The 22440-nt window shown below is 33.9% G+C and overlaps 1 protein-coding gene and 1 long non-coding RNA gene across 2 annotated transcripts in view; both read right to left on the reverse strand.

Annotated features, from left to right (window-relative positions):
- Window positions 1-22440, reverse strand: part of LRP1B (LDL receptor related protein 1B) — a 1945542-nt gene that overhangs the window by 1196136 nt on the left and 726966 nt on the right. The window lies entirely within an intron of this gene.
- The window catches only part of LOC143677595 (uncharacterized), a 38255-nt gene that overhangs the window by 1819 nt on the left and 13996 nt on the right, over window positions 1-22440 (reverse strand). The gene's annotated exons all lie outside the window — the stretch shown is intronic.

Here is a 22440-nt window from a genome sequence, read left to right on the forward strand (position 1 = left end):
TTATGATGAGGAATAAAATCAGCTTTCACCTTTCTCAGCAACTTTCTTAACCCATAAATTCAATTTGGGATTTTTGCTAAGGTTCAAAACAATGGCTAGTGGTTTATGAAACTTTGGGGTTAAGTGAAGTTTACATCAATGATCAGTAGATTAATTACACTTTGACCTTAAATCTTTCTTAGAATTGCTATCTATAGTGATATTGTCTTCAGATTCTCTCAAAATCCCTAATTCCATTGTTTGCCATAAAATCTCCTTTAAATCTATAATGTTTAAGTAAAGAGTTTATAAGATATGGCTAATTCAAGACTCTCAAAGATTATTTTTTAGTGTGACTTTGTTTCATCTCAGATTTTTGTATAAACAAATTTTAAATATCCCTGCCAATTTTCCTCCTGGGGTAATGGCAGTTACACTGCCCTAGTTCTCATGCCATCGTAAAGGTCACTCTTGTCATCTGGGAAAGCAATCTGTTTCATAATCCATCCAGGGAATGAGAAGGCATTCTTGCTCTTTTGCATCCTTCTTTCCAGATCTCCAAATCTTTTATATAATCTATGCACAATGTGGATATTGTATAAAAAGAATTATCAGAAAGTTTCAAGATATGACTAAATCGTTATGAGAAGTTAAGAAAAAAGTACAATAAATTACTTGTCAATATCGTTACCCAATCCCATTTCTGTCTCAAACATAGAGAATGATTTATTGTTCAAAGACTAATCAATGGTTTATAACATTGTGGGCTAAGGCTAGTTCTCAGACTGAAATATCTGTTTAGGAAATTAAACTATCATTTATAAGTTTCTTTGGTGTGATGTGGGAAGTAGCAGTTACTTTAAGTAAAACCTTTTTATTTTCTTTGTTTTTCAATCACTGTGTGTACTTCAAGGCATTTTACAGAAGTGACAGTTAATTCTCAGAAGAATAATCCTAAAAAGAAAGTAGACAGGAAGAAAAGACTGCGTAGGAGGAAAGACTAATAATAAGTTCTAAGAATTTAGCTTATGTACATTTATTATGCATTTTAGCTTTGGATTGAGGTTTTGCTTGGCAATGCTGATTCTTCTTTTTCTAAATATGTAGACTTGAGTGTAGATAGATAGATAGGAGAGCAGGATGATAATCAGCACAGGGTTGAATATATTCTAGGTTATTATAAAACTGAAACGATGCTGAATGTATAACAGCATAAATTGAAACTGAAATGAATAAATTATCAGTGCCCATTAAGTACATTAGTACTGCCATGACAGTACAGTCTTATTAGGATGTGATTCATGTGACTCTTCTTTAGGGTCAGTGTGTTTAGATACTTCTCAGAGGAGTGAAATGCAAATGATTGGATTAACACAAAGCCTGTGAGAAATGGAAGCAAGTATTTCACATCATCATTTTGGGCAGAATCCTTGATTAAAATAGAGAACTCTTTTATTTTGTGTTTTTTGTTTGTTTGTTTGTTTTGCAAACTGTATTTTTGTTCACAATTTAAGAAATCTGAAGAAAGGAAAAACTTTATTTCATGTTTTTCAGGTTCGAAGAGACAATTAGGTCATGGTGATCACCTTAACAGAACCACCTCGTGGGTTTCTCTTCTGTGAATCCACCAAAATAATATTGCCAAGCACTTTGGAAAATATTGCATTTTAGAACAGTTTAAATGCTATAGCAAATATCATTTGGCCAACAGTATATAAAACCAAACTATAATTAATTTAATTTTAAGGACATTCCACAGTTTTGGAATTATTGAGATCATTATCAAAACATATTAATTTAGTCACAATCACATCATTTATATATTTTAGGTACAAGAATATTAAAAAAGGAAATAGTTACTTACAGTTTGTTTCAATAACTTTATTAGTCAAATTAGATACACACTATGTATTTTGTAGTCTGGGTACAAATAAAAGATAATTTTTGTTGAAGGAGCAACCAAAATTTTCAAGGAGATATGATTTCATTTGGTCTACCATATAAGAAAATGAACAGTTATTATCCAGTGCTTTTTTTTTTTTGGTATGCTGTGTGTTGGGGGATCATATTTTATTCTCTTTCCATGCAAGTATTCTGTTTTTGCAGCACCATTTGTCAAAAAAAATTTTTGAGGGGAGGTACATGGGCTGGGAATCGAACCCCAGTCTCCCACATGGCAGGGGAGAGAATTCTACCATTGAACTACCTTGTACCCCCCTATACAATGCCTTTTAATTATAAGTACTTATTTCCTAATCATTTTATTGGTACAATATTGCAAATGGGTAGGAGAGATATAGTAAAACATAATCAGTCTAAAAACCCATAACATGACAAGAAAATAGTTTTGTTATTATAATAAGAATGTAAAAATCAGGGTTTAATTTCCCATTGTAATTTGACATAATAGGTCAGTTTTGTAAAACATGACTATATCAGAAGTATCAGGCATTTATGAGTTTAATATCAATTTATACCATGCTTTGCATGCTCTTCATAATAGCATTTTCCTTCATTATGGTGAAATGTGTGTTATTTCATTATGAAAATGACCATTTAAAAAGTTATGTCAAGGGCGGGCCATGGTGGCTGAGCAGGCAGAGTTCTCGCCTGCCATGCCAGAGTCCTGGGTTTGATTCCTGGTGCCTGCCCATGAGAAAAAAAAAAAAAAAGTCAAATATGATATATGGGTAGCAGAATGGATAAAGAAGAAATGATCTTAATTCTTTGTAGAAGCTTTTCACACTAGAAACTTTAGTCACTTAGTTCACACTGCTAATCCTAACTGAATAAATGGAATAAACTAATAGCTAATAAATTGAAACTCCGAGAGGGGATTATAACAAAAGTAACAATAACTCTCATTGATAGTTTACTTTTTATATTCATTAAGTACTTTCTCATTGGAAACTTGTAATAAACCAATTTGATGAGATATGATGTAATAAACCAATTTGATGAGATATTTCCCATCTTATAAATGGGAAAACTAAGGCACAATCCTTTACTCTTTTTTTTTCGTATGCTGTATGGTAGGGTCACATTTCATTATTTTCCCATGTGAGTATCCCATTATTGCAGCACCACTTGTTGAATTTTGATTGACTTGTTTGTTTTGCTTTTTTTTGTTTTTTGGGGGGTAAATGCATGGACAGGGAATCGAACCCAGGTCTCCCTCATGGCAGGCAAGAATTCTACCACTGAACCACCCTCGCACCCCCTCAAAGTCTTTACTCTTAATCACTCTGCAGAAAGTCTTTCATGAAAACTAACTGCTAAATAAACTCTAAAGAGAAGTTATTTGCATATATATAAATAATTATGTGGGGTAAAAAATGATAATACAATTTTTCATCCAAATCAGAATACTTGTGAGAATGAAAGAAGGCTCTTAGAAATTAGGCTGAGACAACAGATATAAATCTGACTTCTCCCAGACAAATAAGAACGTATGATCACCCTAAGCATGACAAGGTGAAGTATTTATTAGTTCTTGTAGGTAAGATATGAGAAAATCATTTTATTTCCATCTAAGAAATTATATAGTAGTTAATTCAGTGCAAATTACTTTATGCGATCCCAGAAGATTATGTAAACCTGTATATTAGAGATATTTACTAAAATTTATTTGTAATAAGTTTTTCTGATATTTAAATTTGCTGTAAGCTTTTAAGATCAACTTTCCAGGTGATGGATTTTCTCAGAGAAAGCTGTTGTATAATATCCTTTTTTTTGAAATCCATAGACCAGAATCAAATGTTGATTAAATAAAGCATTCTATAGGGTATTCTAAAAGAAGGCTTTTTCAAGGGGGGCCACATCTTCAATATTTCTTCCCCACAGAGTCCAAGAAAAATTATTTTTCAGAGATACTTTGAAGTGAGATCTTATGCTTCAGATATTCCCAAGAGAGGCACATTCGTTTTAACTGTTAATAAACAGCAACTTTCTATTTGTTTTGGTGGTAGCCTTGGCACTAAATGAATTTTATACATTTTGAAACTGAAACCCATCCTAATGACTTTAATAATTCCACAATTTTCAATGAAATGGTAGAAATAGTAGGATGCATTTAATCCAAATCAGGAAAGTACTTAGACAATTAAATTTGTTCATCTTTACTTTATGTTACTAGTGCTAAACAAAACAAAGAACATGAAAAGCTAAAATTAAGGCTGTCATTCAAAAGAAAACATTAAAGTTTTTTCACTTACTATCTAAAGAAACTTTATATCCCAGAATTCAGAAAGCTACTTTATTATAGGAATCACACCATAAAAGAGTTTCCCAGTTAAGTCCAGGGTTAATAGGAGAATATCATTTCTATATAACTAGCTGCACATTTTAGCCTCTAGACTCAGGAAATATCTGCACACCTGACTTTGTCTTTTAACATCTGCATAATCTTAGGGAGATCACTTAAATGATCTAGGCTATATGTTTTCATCTGAAATGGAAGGGATGGAGGCTAATAGTTTTTTAAGTTATTTTTTAAGCTATTTTTTTCTTAGACTATTATGGTTCCAGGAATCTCTTCTTGAGGAACAGCCATGACCTAAGTAAGCTGGTCCATATTCATTATCACAACTAGAAAATTTTCTCTGAAATGGCTAATGAGGTGGCTAAACATGCTTTTGAAAAATAAATCTGTTTTTTTTTGGTCTGTCAAGTAAAGTTCTGTACATTGATAAATGGATTCTCAAAATAAATTATTTGGGGCTTTTCATTTCTAATAGTTTATCAAAATGGTTAATTCCGCTTTGGAAGTCATTGTTTATATCTTTATATCATCACACCCTCTATTTCTCTTTATTTTACATATCGAATGCATTTATTCTTCTCCAGGATACATATATATGAAAATTATATGTATTTCCATGAGGTTTATGTTTGCATTATCCAAGGTATTTGATCATAGACACTGACTTTCTCTTCTCATAATTGCTTATAGAAACACTGATAAGGCTACACTGCAATGCGTGCCATTGCAACAAACTTAGGCACCTGAAATCCAATGTAGGGTTTTAAAGTTAGACTGACCTAAGTCAGACTTCCAATTACTAGCCTCATGAATGTGAATGGGTTAGTAATCCCTCAAAGAAATAGTTACATGCTAAACCATCTCCAACAAAATAGACTAGATTCTTTGTTAGGTGGCATTGTGCATAGTGGAAAGAACACAGGTTTACCAGAGTTCGAATTTTGGCTCTGTTACCAATTGTGTGGACATGAGTAATTTACATAGCATTTTTAGGTACATATTTGTTCATTACCAAAATGTTGAAAATAAAACCTATGTCAAAGGTTTATTATGAGATTTGAATGAGGCTCTAGCACATAAATAAAAATCAATTCTCTTCTCTCCTTCTGGCCCATGGTTCACTCCTGCAAATTATTCCTTCATTCAAAAGGTATAACAGTGCAACTACTTTGTACAAGATACACAGCTGTATATCTACTACCTGTGTATATAGTAGTAGCACAAAAGAGAGACAGTGTCCCTACTCTTCTATGATGTATATTTTCTAATAAATCAATATAAAAATGAAAACAAATGAATGAATAAAATATATTCATCTGCGCATAGAAGCCATAAAAAAGGACGGTATGGTGAATGTGAACGACTGATGCAATGAACCAAATTGGGTGGTCAGGGTAGGTGTCCTGAGGAGGTCATGTTTTAGCAGAATCAAGGATTCAGCATACAATAACTTGGGAAAGGAGAGTTTTGTGCAGAAAAAAGCAAAGTGGATATAGCTGAATACCATGATCAGAAATTAGATAAATGCATTGAGTTCACTATAGGAAATTTAAGTTATGTGGGAAAGCAGAGGAAATCAAGGCTACAGAAATTATGTAGGGCCAGAGACTGTGAAATATGTATTTCCAAAAGAAAAAATGTATACACAAGATTTATAGATCACTTAAAACCAATCTATTATGCTACATATGTTTCATTGAAAACTAAAAATAAAGTCACATAGCCCAATATCCAAGAAAATTCCTGAGACAGCTTAGCCCCAACTGCAATGTATTAAGCTAAGTTCACTTCTTTGTTTTAATAATGCCCTCTTCGTAGGATACAATCCTAAGGAAACCAGTGAATGAGAGGATAGTAATGTATTTATAAGGATTTTCATTTTAACGCATATAAGAGAAAAATATTTAAACTTAAATATTCAGAAAAAGAATTTGTTTAATAAATTATGATGCTATCATGTAAGGGAATATAATCAAACAATTTAAAAAGGTGATGCAGATCTATAACATGAAAATATAATCAACAAATTGAACAAAATATCAGATCCATACACATATAGCTGAATTCAATTTATGTAAATTGCTTTTATGTAAAACAATTTTTTTTAAGTCTTTTGTGTTTGTTTTTTTACAGGGTGCATGGCCAGGAATCAAACCTGGGTCTCCTGCATGGCAGGTGAATATTCTACCACTGAGCCATCCATGTACCTTTAACAACCTTTAATCTTATTGTAAGTGAAGTGCAATATATTCTCAATGAGAGGGTGGGGTAAGGGGTATGGGATATATGAGTTTTTCTTTTTATTTCTTTTTTTGGAGTGATATAGCATTCTAAAAATGAGCATGATGATGAATACACAATTACGTGATGATATTATGAGCCATTAATTGTATTCTTTGGATAGACTATATGTGTGTGAAGACATCTCAATAAAAATATTAAAAAAAAAAAAAAAATGGGTGGGCCACAGTGGCTCAGCCAGCAGAGTTCTCGCCTGCCATGCTGTAAACCCAGGTTCGATTCCCGGTGCCTGTCTATGCAAAAAAAAAAAAAGACTATTGGTGGCCAAAACAAAAGATATTCTCTCAATTTTAAAATAAAAGGTATAGCAATAAACATTTGACTTTGTTTCTCAAATTAAATCACCATGATTTAGCAATACTTTTCAGGGTCAAACCTTTTATGACAGCTTTCCATTACTGTAAGCTATATTATTGTGATAATGTATTTCAATTAAGGTATCAGTCTACAAGTACTAAAAATGCCCTTCCATTATATATTTTTAAACTGTCTTAGCTATGCACATGTTCCTCTAAAAAAAGTCTTTAAGTGTTAACAATTTGACTGCTGAAATTTTTACTTCATTCAAATTTTACAAATCTACAGTTTTATCTTCCAGTCCTAGGAGGATACTTATTTTAATAATCTTATAAATCACTGAGTTTTAGAAAAGAGAACAGAAGATAAAACATACTAGAGATACCTAGAGAATAATATTTAATCCTCATAGTTCAAATGAGGCATTAGTGATATGGACTAAGGGTTAGATCTTGGAATCTCTAGCCTATGATATAATGGAGATATAATGAAGTTACAGAAAACTTAAAGGTAAACTAAAAATTCAAAGAAGGAAATGTAACATCTGTTCAGATTTAGGGAACAGATTGATTTCAGGTGTGAATACTGCCACTTTTTTCTTCTTTATATTTCAAATGAACTTGGAAAAGGGTGGGGAACCACTCGTCAGAAAAAAGCAGAAAATGTCAAGGTTCTTCAAAGAACCTTAAAAGAACTCTTTATCTATTAGTCCCCTTGGAGCAGATATGGCATTGAATCAAAATACATGAGAATTAGTGTTACAACAGGATTTAAATTGATATGTTTGCAGGTATGAGATTTGCTTGGATAGATGAAATATGAAACTTCAGTTGCTTTTAAATATTTACAGCTATTCTGATAGTGCATGTGCATAAGGATGTGTGTGTGTGTGTGTGTGTGTGTGTGTGTGTGTGTGTGTTTATTCTGTGCTGCTAATACAGTTGATCCAACAAATTCAGTTGGCTTTCATCTGACTTTCTCTGACTTCCAGTGTCAAAAATCAATATTATCAGAGACAAGAAAAATAATGGAATATAAAGCATGGCTGATCAAAACATTACTCTAAATATGTCAAGAGAAAAAAAAGCGTTAGCTGAGCAAACCAACACTAGAATATACTGATCTGTTAAATGCATAAACAGAATGCTATAAGAATTTTTTAAATATTTTTTTCATGCAAAGAATTTGATTTTGAACCAGAAATAGATCAAGGTTCTTCAGCACGTTTTTATAAACTACTGCACTTCACACCAGAGACTGTCCTGAAGTGCTAAATGAACTATTACACTATTTTTAAATTTGCTTTCTGCTGTCCAAAATTAACAACTCCCAATCACCTACTGCTAATCAGCAAACACCAGGCAGTTTTGCCACAACAGGCAACAATTTTGAAACTGTGAAATAATCAGTTTGGGCTAATAGAGTTAAATACTGAAAGTTCTCATCCAGCCCAAGATTATGACTTTTAATTCCAGTACAGACTGACCACTAGCTCTGAAAGAACTTTTATAGCTTAAAGCCATGCTTTTCTTAAATTAATCAGACTTCAGCACTGGGGTTCCACAGCAGGAAAGAGACTTCATACAAATGAACTCTTTCCCACCTGCAGTTTCTCTTTAGTATTGAAAAGCCTTATGTAATAATTTATTTTAACATAAAGAATTATTCTTTATAATAATAAAGAATGGGCACAGCCACATGCCCATTCAGGTCTTTAACACAAAATAACCAGTAAGGGGGTAGAGGATGTTGGGTATTTTCTCTCAACTATTTCATTTTCATCATCATCAAACATGATGTGTCATAAAGACTTTGTACTCAACACAGCTATAAAAGTAACCAAGAAAGGTTATTTCCTATGCTTTTGTGTAACTTTTTACAGGTACACTTTTATCATGCACAACAATATTTCTAAAAGGATCTTATTCTCTCTGACCTCTTAGAGTTGTCCTAGAAGAATAGGAAAAAATAGGGTGGTGCAATGGTGGTTCAGTGGCAGAATTCTCGACTGCCATGCTGGAGACCTGGGTTCGATTTCCGCGAGCCTGCCTGCCCATGCCAAAAAAAAAAATAGGGAAAAATAATACTAAAAAATAGTGTAATTGAAGAGAAAAATCCATGAAAATAAAGAGGGTTATAAATCCTCAATCTCCAAATGTTAAATTTATCCAATTATATAATAGAGATTGCAGTAGGAGAATAATGACTCCCCAAAAATGTCCATATCCCAATCCCCAGAGCCTGTAAATATGCTACTTGACATGACAAAGAGGACTTTGAAGATGTGGTCAAGGTTAGGGACTTTGAGATGGAAGACTGTTCTGGATTATACAGAAAGGTTCGGCTTAATCACACAGCTCCTTACAAGTGGAGAACATTTCCTGGCTGTGATCAGAGATGCAACTATGGAAAAAAATGGTCAAAGAGATGTGACATTGATGGCTTGAAGATGGAAGCAGAGGCCATAAGCCAAATAGGCGGCTGTCATCTAGAAGCTGTGAAAGACAAGGAACTGGATCTCCTCCAGAGCCTCCAGAAGGAAACACACCCCTGCTACCATCTTGAACTTAATCCTATGAGGCTGTGTTGGACTTCTCACCTACAGAATTGTAAGGTATAAAACGTGTGCCCTTTTAAACCACTAAGATTGTGATAATTTGTTACAGCAGCAATAGAAAGCTAATACAAGTTCAAAACTCAGTGCTCCCACCGATGTTGTTTCTCTAATATCTTAACAAAGATGAAGTTGGTATGGTGGGTTCACATGCGATTATGTAAATACCGCCCTTCAGTGATGGAAGACACTGAGGTCGACGCTGAAGTTTTTATTTCCCCAGCATCCACTCTCCTCTCTTAAATAAAACTCAGATTTGGGAACTTCTTTCTCACTGTGCACTTTTTTGTGTTAAAGTGTAAATCAGGTACCTATTTCCTCTGCACATCTCCCATTCCCTCAGCCCAAATAACCTTCGTGCTGATACAAACATGTTATCCAAGCCGTGCAAATTGGATGTCCTCTCCAGAGACTTTAGTTCTTGAGTAGTAATCAAGATGGAAAAGAAATGGAGAAAGATTTTCTGCTGTCTAGATGCCCAGAACTACTCTAGTTTCTATCCTGTGTCTGTTACAACCTTTAATCTTCAACTTTCCTAAATATTCATGATATATTTACTACTCTTTCATTTTGTGTGTTTTTTGTTTGTTTGTTTGTTTCTTTGTTTTGTTTTTTTCTGATCAGAACTGGTCTCTGTCTGGAACCAAAGAATCCTACATTATCTACCCACCATTTCAATAAATGAGTATGCGTATATCTGGGTCTTTCAGGAGTTTTTGGCAAGTCTGGCAGAAATGAAGTATATTTTCTTATGCTGTTTTTTCTCTTAATTCTCTCCTTGATGAGCAGCCCTCCACATCTGGCTTACCTCTAACATATACAAGCTGCTTGGTTTTTCTCACATTATCCCTTATCCCTCTTCAAAAGTAGACTGTTCTCTCCCTCACATTCTTTCAAGAGAATAGTTGATCTAAAAGAACGTTAGGCAGTGCTAATGGTCATTCCACTACTATTGCACCCAGACAGCCCCAAATGAAATATACTGTTCCCAGATCTATTATGTTGGTCTTAATAATAATTGATAATCTGACAGAGCATGATGGATTAATTTTTATTTTACTTTATTTTCAAACAAAATTTAGTTTTCTTTTGTCCTCCTTACACTGCTTACTCCTCTTCCTCAGGGAAGTTCATTCAGTGACTCTCTCCACAAGTCTTACAAGGGAGCAATTCATGAAGAAGCTGGGCAGGAGGCCAAATAGGACCATCCTTGTGCAGATGAAATTTACCATGCATGCCTTCAGCTCCTTTCGTTTGTTTTAGGATGCCTAGTTTTATTTTTTATTTGCAAAGAATTATCTCCCACCATTTGCTTTTTTTTCTTATTTTAGAAACCCAGAAATTGCAGCTTAAATTAATCTTTCGATGGTCATCTGTCTTAAGCCCCTCTAGCACAACAATATTGGGTCGCAGAATAACAACGTGATATTCATTTGACACACTGAATTAAAATGAACTGTCTACTGGCTCAAGAGAAAAGTGAAAGTCTGACAATTATCCATGTCATCTGATCAATACATGCAATGAAAACAGCACTCAGGACAAAAAATTCCTTTGTGGAACTTTATTTACAGTGTGAGTCTTTCTGCCAGGGAGTAGAGCAGAGTGCTTAAGAGTTCGGACTCCCTGCAATCCATTTGCCCACTGGAGGGCAAATTATGGTTCTACCACTTACCAGCAAGGGCCCTTTAGTCAACTACTTAATAGCTCTGTTTTCCATCTATCAAATAGCAATAATAGTAGCCTCCCCCTCCTACAGTTGTTGTAAGAATTAATTTAGGCAAGGCATGTTGACTGTTTAACAAAAATCTTAGCCAATAAAGTTAATCTCAATATTTGAGAGCTATTATTTTGATCATTATCATGTTTACATCTCTACCAGCAATTTTTAAACAATGGTCTCTGGAGTCTTTGAGGCAAGCCCTATTCTTCAAGGAGAGGAATACTACCTAAATTTGCTTTCAAAAATGGGTTTCTCTGCAGAAGAGCTCATTTGAGAAAGTTACACCAGGGAAAATGTTGGAAAGCCATAATGGAATAATTGCAGAGTTCTATTTAACTTTGGATTTTCTTCTCTAAAGAAAAACACTAAACTTTATGAATGAATTCACCTAACCGGTTTTTCATTCTTAACTAAATTCCAGTTAATATATTTAGTTTCCTACCTTTCCTCTGAAATATAATTAAATGTACAAGGAGAACGTATTTAACTCTTGAGCTTAATTTTACTAGCACATTAAAAGATTCTTACACAGGAATATTCACCAATATAAGAAAAATTTGGAAGTTTACTTTAAACATTTAAAGGCATTTACTTTTCCTGATTTTTCCCCAATTGAAAGTAATCTTTTTCAACTTTGAGTTTCTATCTTGTTGTTGAGGGTAAACATTATACCACCAGAATATAAAATATCTAAAAACAGGGATTTTATTTTATAAAATAATTCCTGACATGTAGGAGGTCAGCAAATATTTTTTGAAGGAATGAGTGACTTTTGGCAATTGATATAATCTCATTATGGCTCAAATTTTTCATTTACCAAATGGGGATGATGAGAACACCTACTACGTAAGGTGATAACAATAGTTAAATAATTAATGGACATGAACCACTCAAATGTTAATCCTTATTATGATTACTTTCTTGTGCATGGATGTTCACCACGGGAGCAGGGTTTAATTTAAAAAAAAAAAAAAGATTGAATGAAGAAGGGGAGACAAAGCAAAAAATGAGGCAACTACAAACCAAAGTTATGTTCATGAAACTGTACTATAATTCTACATCGGGATTTCTGAGAATGTTGTCTTGGATGCCTTCCTATCTGCACATCTACTTTGGATTTCAGCTTAGTCAACAATGTATGTTCATTTTTTTTAGATGCAGCCATTGTCTTTGTTTAGTGAAAAGTTGTAAGAATATAAAATGAAGTTTCACAAAATTTTTATTGCATATACATATATTCCAATGCATGTTTATATACATATGTACACATCCACTTGTGGTCATTTGTAATTTATATCTTTTAAGTACATTTTTAGTTTCGTATGCTTACCCTTCCTCATCAGATCAAATAGGAGGATATTCATGCTATAAAGGTGTTGATGATATTATCTTCATTCGCTTACTAACTCTTTTATCTTGCTCTGTTTCATGTTTGAAAAACTCTCTCCTTCTCAATACACCTAAGCCATTTTCTAACATCCAAGGGATTTTTGATAGCATAGACTATCTGCGAAGCTTTTCATAGACAGAAATTAAGTTGGCAGCATTCCACCAGTTCCTCAACTATAAGACTTAAGGTTAAAGATGATATGATAAAGAAAGAAGGGAATCATGCAGCTTGATGACTGAATTAAATCTGTGATAGCAAATAAAAGGTCCGTGAATGAAAATAATATTATCTATGACATTCTAGACAACTCACTTTTTTATGAAGAGAAAAACATGAAAATAGGATATGAGGAAGAGGAAACAGAGGGTCATAATGGGTTACAAAGAGAAGAAGGTTTCAATTTTGCTGTCCATTAATTCTCTCTCTCTCTAATGACTCCTCTCCCTAACCCCTACATTCTGGTAGACAATTGTCTCCATGGTTGTCACAGCAAGTATGGGCACTTTCTGAGGCACAGGACTATACTGTGCCTATTTGGAATGAAGCTGTTAATGTTTGCTCTCTTACCAGTTGTGCCAGTTTGAAACCATCACATACCCCAGAAAAGCCATTCACTTTAGTCCTCATTTAATATTCCTGGATGGAATCTTTTTTATTGTTCCCAGGGAGATATGACCAACCTAGTTGTGGGTGGTGACTTTTGATTAGTTGGTTTCCATGGAGATGTGTCTCCACCCATTCAAGCTGCAGCTGTTTACTGGGGCCCTTTAAGAGGGAACCATTTTGAAAAAAGCTCAGTGCTGACAAATCCCACAGAACCCGAGATGTGTTAGAGATGCAGAAGGGAATACCCCCAGGGAAGTCTTATGAAATGAGGAGAGAAAGCCAGCAGACATCACCCAGCTGAGAGAGAAACCCTGAACTTCATTGGCCCTTTCTTTGGACTTGTTATCTTTCTCTGGATACCTTAATCTGGACATGTTCACCACCTTAGAACTGTAAACTTGCAATTTAATAAATTCCCTTTTTAAAAGCTGTTCCATTTCTGATATATTGCATTCCAGCAGCTTGTAAACTAAAACACCAGACAATAGCCAAAACTTTGGTTTGGGGTGGAAATCTTCACCAGCTGATGGACAGATGGAGAGAATAGTTAACTGGCAACAATAATAACAGTGGGTTCAGGGCTGGAACCACAGCCACTGGGAGAAAAATGGGGAATATTTAAGCTACTAATATCAAGATTACAAACACTTAACTTCAAAAGATCCAAAATAGCCACTCCCTGCCCCCCCCCCAAAAATATATTAGTTTGTCCTTTCCAGTGAAAGAAGCCTACTCATTTTACTTCTTCCTCATAGTCAACATTTGCTTGGGTATCCAAAAAGCTATTTAAATAAAAGGCCAGGCACAACCACTTGGCAATTTCAGAGGTGACAACAAAAACTTGCATTGCTGCCTTTGGTGAGCACCCAGAGCTCATTATGATCACAGCATGTATTTTTCCAGATTTGCCAATTCTTACTTTGTGATCAATCTATGCATTGGAGTCCACACTGATGATATCATCTCTGAATTTTGCTTAATATAACTATTGTCTTCATCAGTTCTGTTATCCTTTTCTTGTCTGTAAAATAATACCTGCATATATTTATATGCATACATATTTTAATTGTCAATAGAAAAGTGTTTCCCATGAAATATAATCTAAATAAATGGATACAATAAAAGTTTACACTGACTGTTCATATGCCTCAGTCTCAATGACTTAGATGTATCACCTTTATTTTAAAATAAAAAAATGTATGATTCACCAAAAAGCCATAATGTCTACAGGTAGCTAATAGCACGATTGCTGTCAGATGGGGTTGATAATATATTAAAGTTTATGAAGAAGCAGACTCTAAGTTCCGATAGAGCTACATTACTGCTTTAAAGGCTACTTCATTGAGCTCCAACTATTGAAGCAGTTTTAATGTTTAATATGTTGAGATTGAGTGACTTTAAAGCACTAGATTTTCTGACTTTTTATTACTCTATCCAGTCACATTTAAAGGCACTTTGAATAAATGAAATTACAATTTATAATTGCAATAAATGCTTTATACATTTCTTTGTGATTTTAAGTGAGATGAAGTATTTAAAAGGCTCCATTTCTATCATTCCTTCAATTCTAGCATTAGATTAATTTCACGAACACTGTTTTGACTATGAGTCTTGCTATATAATAGTGTTCTAAGACAATTGCTTGGTATAATGTTAGATCTATTACAAACTCATTGAAATACTGTATGAATCTCTTAGTAATTTACTCAGTACACATTCCTATGGCATTAGCACTTGGGATAAATTTGTATCATGATTTCAATTAATCATATTTACTTTTTTAAAATCACAGGAATAAGAAAATGCACTGTTGGTATTTCAAATAAAATTAGAATGAAAATTACTTACATTTGACATATAGATCTTAGAAAAATGGCTTTCAGTCTGCATATTCTGAAGTATATGAAATAAGTTCCTATTTGAGCCATATTCTTGCTCTAGGCTCATCAAAATATACTAGTAAAGCTTCTTTGAATATGACAAAGAAAAAAGAATATCTACTTGAATGCTAGATAAAATTTTGTCATTTAGAAACAATAACCTGAGGCTAGGTAGAAGAAGGTGGAAAGGGATTTATCATTGTTCCTTCCTCTTCTAATTATTATCCATATATTTCATCTACAGGGTCAGGTACTTTCACATCATTTTCCCCCGTTTATTTGTTTATTTAGTTAGTGAGTCATTTTTTAGGCTGGGTTTCTCAAGTGGAACAGAAACAGTGAGGGTTAAAACAAAGACAGATACTCAGATTTATATAGAACTTCAATATTTTTTCTGTTTCGATTTAAAAAAGAACTGCTTTATTAGTGCATATATTTTTACTCTAAAATTCTTCACCATGAACCAAAGTAAGCAATTTAAGTATTAAAATCAGATTAAAATATAACCCAACTTGATTTTTAACTTTGGGAATGTGAATATTATATATTTTTACGCACAAACTTCCATGAAATTTGCAATGATGTGTTACTACAACAAATTCAGCTTATGGGATTATAGAATAATAATAAAATAATCGAGTCAAAAACCTCATTTTCCCCAACACATGAGAAAAACAAGGCAAATGATGGATAAATGGTTGACAAGGACAGAAGAACAGGCGTCTTATGGACTTGAGAGCACAGTCAGCAGATTGCTAAATTCATGGCATAATTGTTGTCTTGATTAAATCATCATTGCTCAAAACTACCCGAATGGCTACTGTAATATACTACAAATGCAGCGATACTCTCCAGGATCTGTCAACAAATATATTTACATATAATATAAATAGTATGTGTGTGTGTAGCTCAACAAATAACATATGTTCATTTAAGAACAGAAGATATTTTCAGGTGCTGCTTTCTTGTTTATTTAGTTGTTTCTGATATTAACTATGACCAAGAATCATCACCATTTTCAATATATCCTTTACTTTACAATAAATGGCTTAAATTAGAAAAAAACACTTACTGCCCTCATTTGTACTTTCTCTTCACTATAACAGTTTGAAAAGTTTTATTATGGCACTCCCATGAAAAATAAGTCAAAAGGCCAATGTATGATAAAAAGTAGAACTAGTGAATTAACAAATTTATAACTATCTTTTTGTTAATAGAAAAGAAGCATCTTTGACATGGATCAGTTAAGCCATCTCTGAGTACTGTGCATCAGGCCTTGTTTGTTAGGTTGGCTGCAAAGGGACAGAAGAAAGTGCAGGCAGAGGGACGTATACAGATGCATTCATATTTCCATTTTGATGCAACTGCTCGTCTGTGTGCATTTCCTGGTTGTACCATAAGATAATGCTGTTAAATAACTGAATGGGAGCATACTTCGCTATTATTTCAATACAGACGTGACAACAAATTCTCTTAGATGCATTATACTTATTGTACTCTTACTTTATAGCTCATTCATTTATCCTTGGTTATCCCCAAACTCATGTCTTCAGCTATTTGAATTGGTCAAAATTCATTAAAAAGCATGATATAGTCTGTGTAATCCCAACCACATAAAAATGTACGCTCAGTTGTGTGTATACACATAAAGGACTTAGAAGGATATGTCAAACTGTAAACTGCTTGTGATTCAGGATGACTTTTGTGTTCTTTGCTTCTTATGCTTTTCAATTTTCTATATTGCACAACTAACTTAAAAGTTTGAAAAAAATATTTTAAAAACCTTCAAAGAAAAAAGTGAGTCAAGAAGGAAGTCATCAAGCAAATGAAAAAGTGAAATATTCAAGCCTTTTTACTTTAAACATTTAAAATTTAAGAGTATATATTTTTACTATCATATACTTCAGAGAAGTTATAAAATAGTTAAAGCAAACCCATAAAAACAATCAGAGAAGTTATAAAATAGTTAAAAGCAAACCCATAAAAACAATCTCGTCACTCAGAATTCTCATTCTAATAGCAACACTATTAGCATCATCATTTTTTTAATGCATTGCTTTTTTATGAGGTACAAGCTTATAATCTTAACATCACTGCCACTTTGTATCTGTTTTTATCTTTCATTGGATAATTGTCAAAATGTTTTCTTGTTTCAGCATGTGTTAAATTAATTAAGTAGGCCACTAGTTGAACCCATTTCCTTTACAGCCTTCTGATTTAACTGTGATGAGTAACTCCTTTAACTTAGTTCTCTGTGCAATGCATTTGCAGGTTCACTAAGTTAGTGTTACTATCCATCTCCTAAGATCAATCAAGCCCTTTGACAGATCAAAATATTAAATCAAATAAAACATTGAAGGTGATAGAACTGAATGCTGACCTAAAAATTCCTTAAAAGAAGTGCACTATTAAATTCCTAGATCCTCTTTCTACTTCGTATGTGTTTTGACAGGTAAATAATGTATTTATGTGACTTTTATTAATTAAACAATGTATGTATGTGACGTGTATTAATTTCATCTGTGTCTCTCTGTCCTAAACCCTCTCCATTTGTCTCTGATAATGTTTGCATCCCATAGGCTCAATTCAGGTCCAGATATGCTTTGGCTCCCCCCAGAGTGGACAACTCCTCTGTTCTATGTGTACAGACAGGGACATCAACATAACACTCTACCTGCAGGGGACGTATCTCATATTCACTTATGGTTTTTGCCAGTCTCTTTAAGGAACTCTGCCTATCATCTCTCACTCCTCTGATAATTAGGGGATCTTTGATGCTTAGAAATTCCTCCACCCAGAACTTTCAAAATTGCTTACTACTCTCACTCTCTTCCAGGACAACTTATATATTGATGCTAACTTAGATTGGATTGGAGTTTGTTGCGTGTTCCTTGAACTCAGGACTTGGAATTTTGATTACTGATCTATCTCTTTGACCACGATATCCCTTCCTCCCTCTTACCATCCTGTTACAGGACTGTCCTAACTCAGCCCTGGCTTGGCACCTCCAACTCCAATCCATGCTGATATGGAATCTCTTCACAGGGCCATCAGATACATTAGTGCCATTTCTGACACACATAATTAGCATTCACTCTTAGATCCAGGCGATTAGTATTTTCACCATACTGAAGAAAAATTAGTATAGAACCATGTGAGAACAATTCTTGGGCATTCAAAGTGAATTGAGTAGAATGAGAAGCAGTGACCTCATGGATTGGCAACAACTCTGGTGGTGTCTGTGCAATGGTTTCTGTCTTCTGAAGCAATTTAAACAATCAGATCCCTAAAAGTTCTATTTCCATTGAAAAATGCTATTCCATTATTTTTAACTTAAATTCAGAAGCATCTATCCTTTTTAACCCATGCATATTATTTTCTATTGCTGATCTCAAGTAATCAAGTCAGTAAAATACAAAGCAAACATCAAATGACATTGCATGATACTCCAATGACATGAATTTTTACCAGAAGTTAACTAAATCTAGATCGATCATGTTTTGGGGAAATTATATCTTATCTAAGTTTCCCTTAGGTGAAAGGGACAGAAGCCTATAAATATTGACTTAAGTAAAATTGTGGAATTTATTAAAAGAAGTATAAAAATATGAAGGAAAATGGCCAGGAACACAGTCACTGTATTAGTCTTTCTGTATGAAGCCTTTTGTTCTTTCACTTCTACTACTCTCTTCAAATGTGCTTCATTTTTCCCTTTAAATTAACGGATTAATTTATTTGTTTTCCTCTGTATAAACCCACCTCCCCCAAACCTGCCTAAAATAGACAAATCCAAGTTCAAGACTGTAAATACGCAAAGTACACAAAGAAGTAAAAATTAAATAATCAGGCAGGGACTATAAAAGGTTTCCCAAAATAAATGCCTTCTTAATGGTGACTTCTTGCTAAACATTACCTCAGATCTTGCTAAGTTTTCTAATGAATAAACTCCAATATTATGTTTCTAGTTCTATAGTAATGGTCAAATTTTAACTTTCAAGATCCCTTGTGAAATCAAGTCATTATTTTTTTTTTTTTGGCCAAGAAATAAAGCAATGATTCCAAATAAAATGAGACAGAACTAATTTTAAAACTGCAATAGGCTATAACAATTTTAAAGTAATTAGTTATCACATGCCTGCCAGAATGAGGGCTGTGACTTATATGTGACTGAATCATATAAAGTGTCTGAGATACACTTTTCAGTATAAACTGGACTACCTGGAAACATTTGCACATTTCAATCTTCCAAATATTTAATAAATTAATAGTTTAATGGCTCAACATCTTTGTTTCTTTTTTGATTCAATTAGTTGCAAACAGGTTGTGAGATCACATTAATAGCATTAACTGAAACCCTTGCAGTCTGGAAAAATTAAATATGTGGTATGCGGAATTTAAAGATGTTTACTCAATACTTGTGTTTCATGGTTATTCAATCAAACACTAATTAGGTATTGCTGGAAAGGCATTAAGGTTGCTAACTAGCTGGCCTTAACATAGGGAAATTATCCTAGATTATCAGAATGGGCTAAGATAAGCATATGAATCCTGAAAAGCAGAAAGAGGCAGAATAGTCAATCAGAGATAAAGCCGCGGAAGAAGAGGTAGAATAGATGTGGTGGCTTGAGAAAGATTCTACACGCCACTCTCAATAGCTCCCTACTGACAGCAAGCACACAGACAGGGGCCCCAATACTACAGCTGCACGGAACTGAAATCTATCAACAACCTGGATGTGCCTGGAGACAGCTTCTCCCCTAGAGCTCATGCATCTCACAAGAATTTTAAGAGCATCTTCTCAATTTCTGCAGAAAAGCCAACTGGGATTTGATGAGAATGGGGTTGAAAGTATAAATAAATTTTGGAACATCACCATCATAATAATAGTAAGTGTTACACATGAATGTGGCACATCCATTTATTCACTTTTCCTTAATATCAAAAATGTCTTGTAGTTTTCAGTGTACAAGTCTTGGATTTCTTTTTTTTTTAATCTATTCAATTTTGATGCTACTGTAAATTGAATTATTTTCTTAACTTCATTTTTAGAATATTTGTGGCTAGAGAATAGAAATACAATTGACTTGTACATGTTTATCCTAGATCTTTCAAACTCAAACCCACTTTATAAGTTCTTAATAGGACTTTTTCAGGCTCCTTAGAATTTTCTATCTAGAAGATCTTGGCATTGGCAAAGAGAGATAATTTTACTTCTTCATTTCTAATTATCCTGGCTAGATCACCAGTACAATGTTAGAGAGCAGTGGCAAGAAGAGACACTTTTCTCTTGGTCCTGATTTTAGTAGAAAAGCATTCAATTATCTACCATCGAGTATGTTTAAGCTATAGACTTTTTGTACATGCCCTTGTCACATTAATGAAGTTCCTTTCTATTCCTAGTTTGTTGAGTGTTTTAATTAGGATGGTGCGTTGGATTTTTTCAAATTTTTTGCATCTACTGAGGTGATATGTGCTTTTTCCATTATTCTATTAATATGGTTTATTTAATTAGTCAATTTCCAAATGTAGGCCAACTTTGCATTCCTAGGATTCATCCCACTTATTCACGGCATATAATTCTTGCATGTTGCTAGATTTGGTTTGTTAACAAAATCTTTTTCTGCATCTAAATTTATAAGGGATATTGGCCTGTAGAATTCTCCATTGTGATATATTTATCCAATTTTGGTATTTGGGTAAGACTGGCTTTATAGAATGAGTTGGGTGTTCCTTCATCTTTTAATTTGTGGAAGAGTGGGAAAAATAATAAATTAGTTCTTTGAATGTTTGATACAATTCACCAGTGAAGCCATCTGGCTCTGGGCTTTCCTTTGTAGAAAGTTGTTTGTTTGTTTTTTTTAACTATTTTATTTTTATATACTTTCAAATTTATAAGATAGTTGCAAAAATAATACAAACCTGACACAGAGAATTCCAACATTTTCCCCACTGCCCTACCCTGATAACAAGATCCCCCAATTTGAACATTTTTCCGTATTTTCCATTTCTCTCTCTCTTTCATTCTTTTTCTTTCTTTCTTACCTTCTTTCTTTCTTTCATCTATCTATAGGTATCTATCAATCCGTTTTCTGAACAACTGAGTGTACATTGTATATACATCACGCTCCTTGAACACATAATACTTTCATGTACATTTACTAAGAACAAGGATATTCACTTTGTAACCACCTTAAGTACAGTTATAAAGTTCAGGAAATTTAAAATGATATAAAGCTAATAACCTATTTTCTCAATTCTTCATATGTCCCAATAATGTCCCTTTGAGTCCTTTCTCCTCCCTTGCTGAATCCCAAGCAGGATCATGTATTGCATTTAGTCATCATTATTTCTTTAGTTTCTCTTTCTGTTTTTATTGTAATTGATAATGCACAACATAAACGTTCCCATCTCAACCCCTCCCAAGCATACCATTCAATGAAATTAATCACATTCACAATATTCAACATATTCCGTCACTAAAACTTTCCCATTTCCCCAAACAGAAACCCTATACCCATTCCCCTGCCCTCCAGCCCTGGCAACCTGACCTCTAATTCTGTCTCTATGACCCTCCATCTCCTCTGACATTTTCTTGGTTGTTACTATGGAGCTTAAATTTAACATCCTTAATCTATAACAATCTTGTTTGCTTCAATAGTATATACAAATTATGTTTTGATCCTTCTCTCCCCACATATTTATGTGCTTTTTGTTACAAATTACGTGTTTACACATCCTGTATCCAAAAGCACTGATTTCTGATTACATTTTGTACACTTGCCTTTCCGATTCTAAGGAGAGTAATAAACCAAAATTACAATGGTACTGGTGTTTCTATTTACCCACATCATTATCTTCACCAGAGATCTTAATGCCTTTATGTGCCTTCAATTTAATGTCGATTGTCCTTGCCTTTTAACCTGTGGAACTCTCTTTAGCATTTCTTGTAGGGTCTGTCCAGCGATGATGAACACCCTCAGCTTTTATTTATCTGGGAATGTCCCAATCTTTCCCTCATTTTTGAAAGACAGTTTTGCCAGATGCAGAACTGTTGGTTGGTAATTTTTAGCTTTTAACTCTGTAAGGCTGTCATCCACTGTCATCTTGTTTGTGTGGTTTCTGATGAGAAACTGACATTCCCTCTTACTGAGGCTCTCTTGCCCGTGACACACTGCTTCTCTCTTGCAGCTTTCCGAATTCTCTCTTTATTTTTGGAATTCAGCAATATGATTATAATATGCCACAGCATGGGTCCACTTGGGTTTATCTTACTTAGATTTCCTTGAACATTTTGAATGTGTATATTCATGTCCTTTGTTAAATTTGGGAAGTTTTCAGCCCTTCCTTCATCAAAACTTCTCTCTCCCACTTTCTTCTCTTTCTGGGAAT

This window comes from Tamandua tetradactyla, chromosome 3 (assembly GCF_023851605.1).
Source record: "Tamandua tetradactyla isolate mTamTet1 chromosome 3, mTamTet1.pri, whole genome shotgun sequence".
NCBI lineage: Eukaryota > Metazoa > Chordata > Mammalia > Pilosa > Myrmecophagidae > Tamandua > Tamandua tetradactyla.